This window comes from Eurosta solidaginis, chromosome X, assembly GCF_040869045.1.
Source record: "Eurosta solidaginis isolate ZX-2024a chromosome X, ASM4086904v1, whole genome shotgun sequence".
Classification (NCBI taxonomy): Eukaryota; Metazoa; Arthropoda; class Insecta; order Diptera; family Tephritidae; genus Eurosta; species Eurosta solidaginis.
Window position 1 is genome coordinate 3,059,824 of NC_090324.1, and position 12,470 is coordinate 3,072,293.

Consider the following 12,470-nt stretch of genomic DNA (forward strand, 5'->3'; position numbering starts at 1 on the left):
TGCTTTGGACGCTGGTCATCAACCAACTGCTCAGGCGATTCGATGAGGGACCCGTAAAACTTACGGCTTATGCAGATGACGTTGCAATGGTCATAAGTGGAAAGTGCCTTCCAACGATTAGTTGTTTGATGGATCGCGCGCTTCGGGATATTCATACCTGGGCATTTAATGCCGGTTTGAAAGTCTATGCGGAGAAGACGGATATGGTCTTGTTTACAAAGAGGAACAATGTCCAAAATTAGACCAGGCCTCAGTTAGGAGGGGTGACCTTACAGGAGAAACCTCGCACAAAAAATCTAGGCATCATCCTAGACAGTAAGCTGTCACGGAAGCTCAACTTGGAGGAGAGGGTGAAGAAAGCCTCAACGGCACTTTATGCATGTAAAATAATGCTGGGGTGTTAGTGGGGCCTATCACCCTCTCTTTCTCAATGGGTTTTTACAGCGATAACAAGCCCTATTCTATACTATGGAGTTCTTGTTTGGTGGAAAGCCACACACAAACAACATACCTCAAAAAATTAGAGGGGGTATGCAGACTATCGATGCTTAGCATTACGGGAGCCCTGAAAACAACCCCGACGGCTGCACTGTATGCCATTCTGTACATTCCACCTGTAGATCTGGTAGCAAAGAACATAGCAGTAACAACTGCAACCAGGATCGGTGCCTCGGGGCAGCTTGAGCGCCGATCATATGGCCATAGTATTATAGCGTCATCTATCACAAGACGAACAGACTACATGATTCCCTATCTGCGTTTCGAGGGAGATCTTAAGGCCACAATAGAGGTGGACGGTTGGCGCAAGGGTGCGAAAATGGCGGACGAGGCGATACATGTGTATACAGATGGTTCCAAAGTAGTGGAAGGATTAGGGTCTGCGGTATACTGTACTGATCCGGAAATAAGCAGATCCTACAGGCTGCCGGATTTCTGTAGCGTTTTCCAAGAGGAAATATTAGCCGTAACCAAAGCAGTAGAAACCCTGGAAGAGAATAGCTTAATCTGCAAACGTGTTAAGTTTTATATTGCAATTTAGCCAATAATCTCGCATAGCACAGCATCTAAATGCGTGTTAGAGTGTAAGCAGTATCTGGAAAGAATCGGGACAGGGAGAAGCATAGTGAATAGATGGGAATGAAAAAGCGGATGAACTAGCTAAAAAGGGCGCATCCCTTGAAGCTTGCTCCATAGACGTCCCAATTAGACTGTGCGAGATTAAGCGAAGGCGGGAGGTGCATATGATCGACAAAGCGGGAAAGGCGTGGGTTCAAGCGCGGGGCTGTTAAGTGTCGAAGATTATGTGTAGGTCTTACAACCTTAGACTGACAAAGTTGCTTCTATCATTAAAAAGAGAGGACTGTAGACTCATGACGGGTATTCTGACTGGACACTGCCTTATGGCGTCACATGCCTTTAAATTAGGCTTGGTCAGTGATAGCAGATGTAGGAAGTGCGGGTTGGAGGAGGAAAAAATCGAGTAACTTCTATGCTCGTGCCCTGCACTTGCCAGGCTAAGACTCCAGCTATCAGAGTGATACAGCTGTCAGATCTAGAAGCAGAAAGTGGCTTAAGTCCTAGGAAGCGTCTAGTGTTTTCCAAGAGGACGGAATTATAATAAAGGTCCTGGTTTTTCAGTTTGGTCGTTAAAATAAGCTTCTAGTTACACTACGGACTCAATCAGTCCATATGAGGTCCTCATGGACCGGCCTGTTCAACCTAGCCTACACCAATGTCAGTAATCTATTAGAGCATACTTTTTTTAAAGTATAGAAAGAACATACGGCTGATAGCATATATTGCTTGACAGCAGAGATATGCGACGACCAACTTAGATTTTGATCTATTATAATACCCAGATATTTGAAATTAGAAACTATTTCGATATCGAAGCAATTCTTGTCGCATCTTGCTATCTGGTCAAAAATTGCAGAATAGTTCGGCTGAGTACAATTTGTTGAGCACAACATGTGACGCATGCAATCTGACGCATGAAATATTATTTCGGATCCTGGTATTTCTTTACCGCAAAGACTAAAATACATTAACCTAATTTTGCTGCATACTACGAGTTTATGGCTTGCAAACCATGATCTTAACCAATAAACATCATAATTTATATCAGCAAAAAGGTTAAAAGAGTTATTAGACCCGTATGCGATGGCAAGGTCATCAGCAAAGGCTGTAACTTTACCAAAAAATGGTAACGAAAATATAGAGTTAATATATATTAAAAACAAAACTGGTCCAAGAACCGAGCCCTGGGGTACTCCTAGTGTTATAATCCCCGGTTTACTTAGATTATTACCAACTCTTACTTTTTGAACTCTATGGCCGCCGCCGTGGTGTGAAGGTAGCGTGCTCCGCCTACCACACCGAGGATCCTGGATTCACGCCCCGGGCAAAGCAACATCAAAAATTTTAGAAAGAAGATTTTTCAATTAGAAGAAATTTTTTCTAAGCGGGGTCGCCCCTCAGCAGTGTTTAGCAAGCAATCTGCCATGAAAAGCTCTCAGTGAAAACTCATCTGCATTGCAGATGCCGTTCGGAGTCGCCATAAAAAAAGTAGGTCCCGTCCCGCCAATTTGTAGGATAAATTAAAAAGGAGCACGGCGCAAATTGGAAGAGAAGCTCGGCCTAAAATCTCTTCGGAGGTTATCGCGCCTTACATTTTTATTTATTTATTTGTAAGGTAGGATTCAAACAAACTTAGGATGTTACCTCGAAAACCAGCGGAATTAAGCTTCTTGATTAGAATATTGTGGGCCACCATATCAAATACCTTTGTGATGTCCATAAAAGACTTGCACAACTTTTCCTATCATCGATTGCCTTATAAATAAATGAACAAAACTCTAAGAGATAATTTTGGTCTTTTTTATTTCCTTTTTTAAAAAGCGGTATTACAGTGGCACATTTTAAGTCTTCTGGAAAAATACCAGAGGCTTTACTTGAATTAAATAAATATTTTAAAATGTCGACCATATAAAGTGGTATAATGTTCGACGTTCGATTTGATATATTATCACAACCACTTGAGTCGGAATTTTCCAATGAATTGATTATACTAAGTATTTCAGAACCTGAAATCGGATAAAAGAAAAGCTATTACTGGGAGGTGGGAAACCAAAGAACATTAGATGAGAGTGACACATGCAGGGCATTGAGTTACTCGTTGTAGCAGAGAACGTTCCAACATTTTCAAAAAAGTTATTGAAAACTTCAGCACCTTCCAGAGGTTTCGGCACGTCCACACCATTCAAGCTCAACACAAGTGGGTCAGGCTTAGCTTTTAACTTCCTGTTCATAATTCTATTAACAGCGTCCCATTTTTTTCTAGTGTCACCTTGTGCTGACAATACTAAATCCTGAAAATATTTGTCGCGCCTTGAACGGATGCTGTTGTTAATTTTATTAAAAAGAGACCTGCACGATTCCGAAGTTTAGTGTTTGTTGGGTGGCTGCTGCATTTTCTGCGTAATTTATTCTTTAGTTGTATCCTTTTAATTAATGACTGGCTTACGAGATATGTTGGAAAGACTGGAAAGGTTTATTTAACTCGTAAGTATATTTATAAATAGTCTATATTCTTTCGTTACGTCATCTTCATAAAAAACATCTTCCCAGTGTTCATATCGAAGTGATTCATTAAAAACTCTTAAATATAATTTCTTGATAGCTGATGGCGATTCGTAATTGTCAACTCTTCTACTCACATTAAGGTCCTTAAGTTAAAAACCAGTCATGCAGTGATCAGAGATTCCAAAACCAAGGTTGATGCCGGTATACTCAACGTTTGCCGTATAGTATAGTTAATCCTTCCATATACATGATCAATGCAGGTGCCTGAATCTGGCCGGGTAGGTTCTTCAATTGTAGAAATTAAAACATTGGTTTGCCAAAAGGGCAAGGTAGTTGTCTAGTATAGCATTTTTATTAAGTAGATCGAGATTGAAATCTCCTAGAAAAAATAAATTAGTTTCTTTTCTTCGCTTAAAAGAACAGAAAACTCATCATGAAAAAGTTTAAAGTTATTCGAATGAAACCTATATACCCATACAAAAGTAAGCGGTATATTGCTCAATATCAACGATATTTTAATGACATCGGCGCTTGACAGGCTGAGACATTTTACTACACACTTACATTTGTTATTTATAAATACTCCAACGCCACCTGCAGAATAGAAATCATTCGTATTTGCATAAAAATTGTAAATATTGATGTTGCAATCATTTGTTTCATAAGAAAAATCGAATAAAATGTCGAGAAGGCTAAAAAGGGATTCAAGGTGGCAAACTAAGGGTCGAAATTCCGCCTTAGACTTCTTACATTCTGGTGCACAACAGTAAAAGTGCTGGCCTCTGATGCTAGTAGACGAGAATTATTAATAATGTTTATAGTAGGGCTGTTGTTTGTAAGAACGGATCTTGAATTCATACTTAATGTATCTTTACCAAATATTATTACTAATATTAAATTTAAGTTTCAGATAGATCATTAAACTTCTTATATTCACAGCACTACCATTTTAATTTTTTTTATTAATATCCTGGAGTTGCTAAACCATAAATATTTATACTGCTTTTCTTTTTAATTTTACTAGCCGCTAAGAACAAAGCTCTGTAATAGCTAGTAAAGTTGTTATTAATATAAATATTATTATTATTATTGCTAGCATCAGAAAACAGCGACGAATTCAGCTTCTTCCTAGCAGTACGTTTGGCCACCATGATTTTTTTCTTAGTTTCTAAGGTATTGAACTTAACTGTACGTGATACGCTTGACGCTAACTTCATCGATCTCATTATCCTAACCTGCACATTTAATGCATCCCTGAAAACTTTCTGTATGCATTCTCTTGCATTTTCGTTGGTGATTTTCGGCACGCCAACAACTTCAACTGCGCTTTCCAGTTTCACTTTTTCTTTAAAATTTAATCTGCTTTCAAGCTTATCTACCCTCTTGCTCTACTTCGCGCTTTTTTCTATGAGTTGTTCTATGGTATTTAGGTACGAAATATTTATTTGCTTTAGGCTAAGTATCTCTTCGTATAGAGCTGAAGAGCTAGTTAAGTAATATTTTGCTTGTTTGTTTGTTTATGCAGCTCACCTGATATCTGTTCTACTTTCCCATCTTTATTCGCTTGTTTTCCTGCATTCTCGGCAGCATTGACTTGTTTCTTACTCACATTAAGTGCAATTGTGTCTTGTTGTTGCATTCTGCTCTCTGCTAGGGTTGGCGTTTTTGTTGCGTGCAGTGTTTTTCTGCGCAAAGTGCTGCATTTGTCACAACGATACTTTTTATACTCAGCTGAGCAGAGCTCACAGAGTATGTTAAATTTTCGCATAATGGTAATCCGTAACGGGATAAACTAATCGAGATAGATATGGACTTCTATATATCAAAATGATCTGGGCGAAAAAGAAATTCATTTAGCCATGTCCGTCCGTCCGTCCGTAAACATGATATCTTGAGTAAATTTTGAGGCATCTTAATAAAATTTGGTATGTATGTTCCTGGGCACTCATCTCAGATCGCTATTTAAAATGAGCGAAATCGGACGATAACCACGCCAACTTCTTCGATATTGAAAATTTCGAAAAACCGAAAAAGTGCGATAATTCAATACCCAAGACGGATCAAGCGACGAAACTTGGTAGATGGGTTGACCTTATGATGCAGAATAGAAAATCAGTAAAACTGTGGGCAATGGGCATGGCACTGCCCACTTTTAAAAGAAGGTAATTTAAAAGTTTTGCAAGCTGTATTTTGGCAGTCGTTGAAGATATCATGATGAAATTTGGCAAGAACGTTACTGCTATTTCTATATGTATGCTTAATAAAAATTAGAAAAATCGGAGAACGACCACGCCCACTTAAAAAAAAAATTGTTTAAAGTCAAATTTAAAAAAAAAGTTAATATCTATACAGTATATAAGTAAATTATGTCAACATTCAACTCTAGTAATGATATAGAGCAACAAAATATAAAAATAAAAGAAATTTTCAAAATGGGCACGGTACCGCCCTTTTTCATTTAATTCGTCTAGAATACTTTAATGCCATAAGTCGAACAAAAATTTACCAATCCTTTTCAAATTTACTATAGACATAGAATCTATGACGATAACTCTTTTCTGTGAAAATGGGCGAAATCGGTTGTAGCTACGCCCAGTTTTTATACACAGTCGACCGTCCGTCCTTCAGCTGGGCCGTTAACACGATAACTTGAGCGAAAATCGATATATCTTTACCAAACTTAGTTCACGCACTTATCTGAACTCGCTTTATCTTGGTATAAAAAATGGCCGAATTCCGACTATGACCACGCCCACTTTTTCGATATCGAAAATTACGACAAAAGAAAAAAATGCCATAGTTCTATACCTCTGATGCTAGTAGACGAGAATTATTAATAATGTTTATAGTAGGGCTGTTGTTTGTAAGAACGGATCTTGAATTCATACTTAATGTATCTTTACCAAATATTATTACTAATATTAAATTTAAGTTTCAGATAGATCATTAAACTTCTTATATTCACAGCACTACCATTTTAATTTTTTTTATTAATATCCTGGAGTTGCTAAACCATAAATATTTATACTGCTTTTCTTTTTAATTTTACTAGCCGCTAAGAACAAAGCTCTGTAATAGCTAGTAAAGTTGTTATTAATATAAATATTATTATTATTATTGCTAGCATCAGAAAACAGCGACGAATTCAGCTTCTTCCTAGCAGTACGTTTGGCCACCATGATTTTTTTCTTAGTTTCTAAGGTATTGAACTTAACTGTACGTGATACGCTTGACGCTAACTTCATCGATCTCATTATCCTAACCTGCACATTTAATGCATCCCTGAAAACTTTCTGTATGCATTCTCTTGCATTTTCGTTGGTGATTTTCGGCACGCCAACAACTTCAACTGCGCTTTCCAGTTTCACTTTTTCTTTAAAATTTAATCTGCTTTCAAGCTTATCTACCCTCTTGCTCTACTTCGCGCTTTTTTCTATGAGTTGTTCTATGGTATTTAGGTACGAAATATTTATTTGCTTTAGGCTAAGTATCTCTTCGTATAGAGCTGAAGAGCTAGTTAAGTAATATTTTGCTTGTTTGTTTGTTTATGCAGCTCACCTGATATCTGTTCTACTTTCCCATCTTTATTCGCTTGTTTTCCTGCATTCTCGGCAGCATTGACTTGTTTCTTACTCACATTAAGTGCAATTGTGTCTTGTTGTTGCATTCTGCTCTCTGCTAGGGTTGGCGTTTTTGTTGCGTGCAGTGTTTTTCTGCGCAAAGTGCTGCATTTGTCACAACGATACTTTTTATACTCAGCTGAGCAGAGCTCACAGAGTATGTTAAATTTTCGCATAATGGTAATCCGTAACGGGATAAACTAATCGAGATAGATATGGACTTCTATATATCAAAATGATCTGGGCGAAAAAGAAATTCATTTAGCCATGTCCGTCCGTCCGTCCGTAAACATGATATCTTGAGTAAATTTTGAGGCATCTTAATAAAATTTGGTATGTATGTTCCTGGGCACTCATCTCAGATCGCTATTTAAAATGAGCGAAATCGGACGATAACCACGCCAACTTCTTCGATATTGAAAATTTCGAAAAGCCGAAAAAGTGCGATAATTCAATACCCAAGACGGATCAAGCGACGAAACTTGGTAGATGGGTTGACCTTATGATGCAGAATAGAAAATCAGTAAAACTGTGGGCAATGGGCATGGCACTGCCCACTTTTAAAAGAAGGTAATTTAAAAGTTTTGCAAGCTGTATTTTGGCAGTCGTTGAAGATATCATGATGAAATTTGGCAAGAACGTTACTGCTATTTCTATATGTATGCTTAATAAAAATTAGAAAAATCGGAGAACGACCACGCCCACTTAAAAAAAAAATTGTTTAAAGTCAAATTTAAAAAAAAAGTTAATATCTATACAGTATATAAGTAAATTATGTCAACATTCAACTCTAGTAATGATATAGAGCAACAAAATATAAAAATAAAAGAAATTTTCAAAATGGGCACGGTACCGCCCTTTTTCATTTAATTCGTCTAGAATACTTTAATGCCATAAGTCGAACAAAAATTTACCAATCCTTTTCAAATTTACTATAGACATAGAATCTATGACGATAACTCTTTTCTGTGAAAATGGGCGAAATCGGTTGTAGCTACGCCCAGTTTTTATACACAGTCGACCGTCCGTCCTTCAGCTGGGCCGTTAACACGATAACTTGAGCGAAAATCGATATATCTTTACCAAACTTAGTTCACGCACTTATCTGAACTCGCTTTATCTTGGTATAAAAAATGGCCGAATTCCGACTATGACCACGCCCACTTTTTCGATATCGAAAATTACGACAAAAGAAAAAAATGCCATAGTTCTATACCAAATACGAAAAAAGGGATAAAACATGGTGATTGGATCGGTTTTTTGACGCAAAATATAACTCTGGAAAAAACTTTGTAAAATGGGTGTGTCACCTACCATATTAAGTAGAAGAAAATGAAAAAGTTCTGCAGGGCGAAGTACTGTTTGTGGTATTACATATATAAATAAATTAGTGGTACCCGACAGATGATGTTCTGGGTCACCCTGGACCACATTTTGGTCGGTATCTCGAAAACGCCTGCACATATACAACTAAGGGCCACTCGCTTTTAAAACCCTCATTAATACCTTTAATTTGATACCCATATCGTACAAGCACATTATAGAGTCACCCCTGGTCCACCTTTATAGCGATATCTCGAAAGGCGTCCAGGCGTAGAACTAAGGCCCACTCCCTTTTAAAATACTAATTAAAACTTTCATTTGATACCCATATCGTACAAACACATTCTAGAGTCACCCCTGGTCCACCTTTATGGCGATATCTCGAAAAGGCGTCCAGCTATAAAACTATGGCCCAATCCCTTCTAAAATGCTTTTTAATACCTTCCATTTGATACTCATGTCATGCAAACACATTCCAGGGTAACCCTAGGTTCATTTTCCTACTTGGTTATTTTCCCTTATTTTGTTTCCAAAGCTCTCAGCTGAGTATGTAATGTTCGGTTACACCCGAACTAAGCCTTCCTTACTTGTTGGCCTTGTAAAATTCAATATCAGCGGCTTTCATATTAACGCATTTGCAGTGAAAATAATTCATACAATCCGAACAATCAATTTTGTTGGCATTTTTTCATTAAATTTTTTCTCTACATATTAAGCAATTCATTTTGAAAATTTATTAATTTAACAATTAATGACAATTTATTTTACTAGTGAGCGCCCCACGATCACTCCCTTTCACGATCACTTGATCTTTCGTCGTTTGTTCTAAAAACGTTTGAAAGACTACTGGACGTCCATATTCGCGGTAAGTTGGATACCTCGGGGCTATCAACAGCCCAACAGGCATGTCTCAGGGGCCGCTCAACAGAGACCGCATCGCATGAAGTGGTCCACAAGGTAGAGTCGTCCTTCGAAAACAAAGAATTTACCCTGGCTGCATTCTTGGACATAGAGGGAGCTTTCAATAATGTCCGGCTGGAAGCAATAGAAGGCGCCCTTCATGTACTCGGTATAGGGGACCCTATCGTAAACTGGATAGGGACGGCTCTGCGGCCCAGAGTGATAAGCGCTAAACTGGGGGCTAGTGAGGTCACGGCACATCCGTGGAAAGGGACCCCTCAGGGCGGAGTCTGTAACCACTGTTCTGGCTTTAGACAACATAGTTCTTCAACTCAACAGGGATGGGGTTAAAGTGGTGGCCTACGCGGATGACGTAGTAATACTGGTATCTGGTCTGTGTCCCAATGTATTAGTGGGATCATGCAGGAATCACTGAGGAAGCTGAGTAGTTGGGTGGAGACCGCCGGACTAAGCGTTAATCCCTCAAAAAGAGAACTAGTGCTCTTTACCACTAGGACGAAAATCCCAAGTTGTAACCTTCCCACTCTTGATGGCCAGGAGTTGATCTTTCTGATAGGGCCAAATACCTAGGGGTCTTTTTAACACCAAAGCTGAACCGGAGGCTTAACACAGAACACAGAGTCAAACAAGCCTGCGGGGCTATGTATGCCTGCAAAGGAATGCTAGGTAAAAAGTGGGGTCTGAGGCCAGACCTCATGGAATGGATGTAAAAGGCAGTTATTCTACCAATTCTGACATATTGGGCACTCGTATGGTGGAAGGCGGTAGAAATTAAATACATAATTAACATGCTAGGTAAAGTTCAACGATCTGCCTTCGGAGCGATACCGGGGGCAATTAGGTCGTGCCCCGCGGAGGCTTTAAACGTGATATGCAATGTTCCACCGGTAGATATCTTTATCAAGGAAACGGCATCTCAAGGGGTTCTAAGGCTTCGGGAGTTGGGCCTTTGGAGGGAGTGTACATACGGGCACGGCCGTATCCTGCTCCATATTAACCACTCCCGCATCTTGTCAAAAACGGACCACACACGTCCAAGGACAGTCTTCGACACAAACTAAACAATTCTGTTCCCCACAAGAAAATATTGGAAAGATGGTGGGATCACTCAGAGATTCGACATCTCGGTTTTCACCGACGGATCTAAAATGGCTTGCGCAGGGGGAGCGGGAGTATTTGCGACTGTCCCGCCCACATCCTTATGTATGCGGATTCCCGACTAGGCAAGCGTGTTTCAAGCTAAGATTTTCGCTGTCCAAGAGGCGTGTAAAGCGTTAATGGATATCAATGGTAACGGTAATAGGGTAACCATTTTCTCCGATAGCCAGGCGGCTCTTTGGGCCCTCGGGTAAGAAACGATATCATCAAACCTGGTTGGGCAGTGTAGGGAGAGCGACATGATTCTGGCGAGCCGGCAGATCGTTACCCTGATGTGGGTGCCGGGGCATCGAAACATACAGGGTAATGAGACGGCAGATGAGCTGGCACGGCATGGAGCTGCTCTTGATGTCTCAGGAGCGAAGGAGGTCCTTGCACCCCTGGGACTCATCAAGGGTTGCATCTCCCAGCACCGGTTGAGTGGGGCCAACAATAGGTGGAATCGGTTGCGGACCTGTAGGGTTTCCAGAGCATGTGGCCATTATATAACGAAAAATGATATATAGCTGTCCTTAAGATGAACAGAAGGGATATATCCAGAGTAGTTGCGGTGCTGACGGGGCATTGGACTATTGGGGTGCATGCGGCACGGATGGGACTGGAACACAATACCTCCTGTCGCAGCTACAAGCGTCCGGAGGCGGAGGAAACGGTTGAGCATCTGCTGTGCGAAAGCCCAGCACACTGTCGAAGCAGAATGAAGTTTTTTAGAAAGCCATTTTTCGAAAGCCTTCCAGAACTTAAGGATGTTAGGCCGGGAGAGCTTCTCAAATTTATAAACTACATGGGATGGATATAGGGGGACGGGTTTCCCTGAGGCGCTTGGAAAATATTTATTAGTCTTCTTACGACACCCTTTCATTGGATAACTCCACGAGTTTGTGGTATCAAAACGGCGCATGAGCGCTAATTGGAGTCAATTGGGACTCGCCACTCCAACCAATATTTTTTTCGATAGGCAGACCGAAGTCTCGCTGCGCTTCGGTGTCTTTTTTCATAGTGTTTGACTATGTATCTTAAAATTTGGCTTTTTTATTGCCTGCATTTTTTATTAATCTTTATTCGCTGTTTTATCCACGATTACGCTTTTTTAACACCTCTCCGCTGTGAAATGTTCAAGGTTGCTTGAACACCTAGTGGGGGTTGAACATAGGTAATTTAACAGAAAACGATTCTTTGGTGTACGTACTTTTCCGAACATAGGTAATTTAATAGAAAATTACGGACACCAAGGAATCGTGCACTTTCGTAATCTTATGAACATATAAAACCTGAATAGATTTAAAATTCATCGTTCAGCGTCAAAAACTCGACTAGTAAATAATGGAGACGCCATTACGAAATGTACTCATTGAGCATGTTAACTCATTAGCTCCGTATTTTCGGAACATTCGTCTCCATTTAAGAATTTTCGGAGCCCGTGAGGTAGTATCAAACGAACGTGTTTCAAATATTCTAAATCAGCGAACATCCGAAGCACTTCCATGAATACTTAAACGGAAAAGAGCTAAAAAGGTAAACACTCCTTGTGTATCAGTACCGCACAAAAGCTTTACTCTTTTGTCAAAGTCAAGGCTGAAATATAAATTTCTAAGGCAGTGGACCATTTTCTTTTATTTATTTTTTTGTCAGTTCATTGCGGCTACTGAGTGGAGTACCACCCCATTTCGGCTGCCAGTTCGTCCTATTCCAAAATATTTTTCAAAATTTGCCACAAAAACGCCCTATATCAGAATTAGGTTGAAAAATGCCTTATTTCAAAATTATATTCATTAACTCCCTTTATGTCAAAATTCATTGAACTTATGCTCAGATATAGAGTTTTTGAAACAAATTTTAAGATAGTGTATTTTTGAATAAAATCCT

At 39.5% G+C, this 12,470-nt stretch overlaps 1 protein-coding gene across 1 annotated transcript in view; it reads right to left on the minus strand.

Annotated features, from left to right (window-relative positions):
- Positions 1–12,470, minus strand: part of Ca-alpha1D (Ca[2+]-channel protein alpha[[1]] subunit D) — a 6,221,746-nt gene that overhangs the window by 2,232,449 nt on the left and 3,976,827 nt on the right. The window lies entirely within an intron of this gene.